The sequence below is a fragment of the Alosa alosa genome, chromosome 17, assembly GCF_017589495.1.
Source record: "Alosa alosa isolate M-15738 ecotype Scorff River chromosome 17, AALO_Geno_1.1, whole genome shotgun sequence".
Taxonomy (NCBI): Eukaryota; Metazoa; Chordata; class Actinopteri; order Clupeiformes; family Clupeidae; genus Alosa; species Alosa alosa.
In genome coordinates, this window is record NC_063205.1 from 25,145,426 (window position 1) to 25,145,693 (window position 268).

Below are 268 nucleotides of genomic sequence, written 5' to 3' on the forward strand. Positions count from 1 at the left end.
GAGTAAACTACTTTATTTTGTGTGTGTGTGTGTGTGTGTGTCCCTTTCTAACAGAATGCAGCCCATCTCATTATACAGGTGGTGAAAAAGCAAGGCACTTTCTGTGTGAGCCATGCAGATTGGTTATGTTAGCCTCTGATGTATCTCCTGTTGAAATTTATAGTGAGTCTTTGTTCTCTGTCTCTCTCAGAGAGAAAGAGAAAAAGAGAGATAACACTCACTCACATTATTTTGCTCTCTTTCTCTGTCTCTGTTAGAGAAAGGGAAA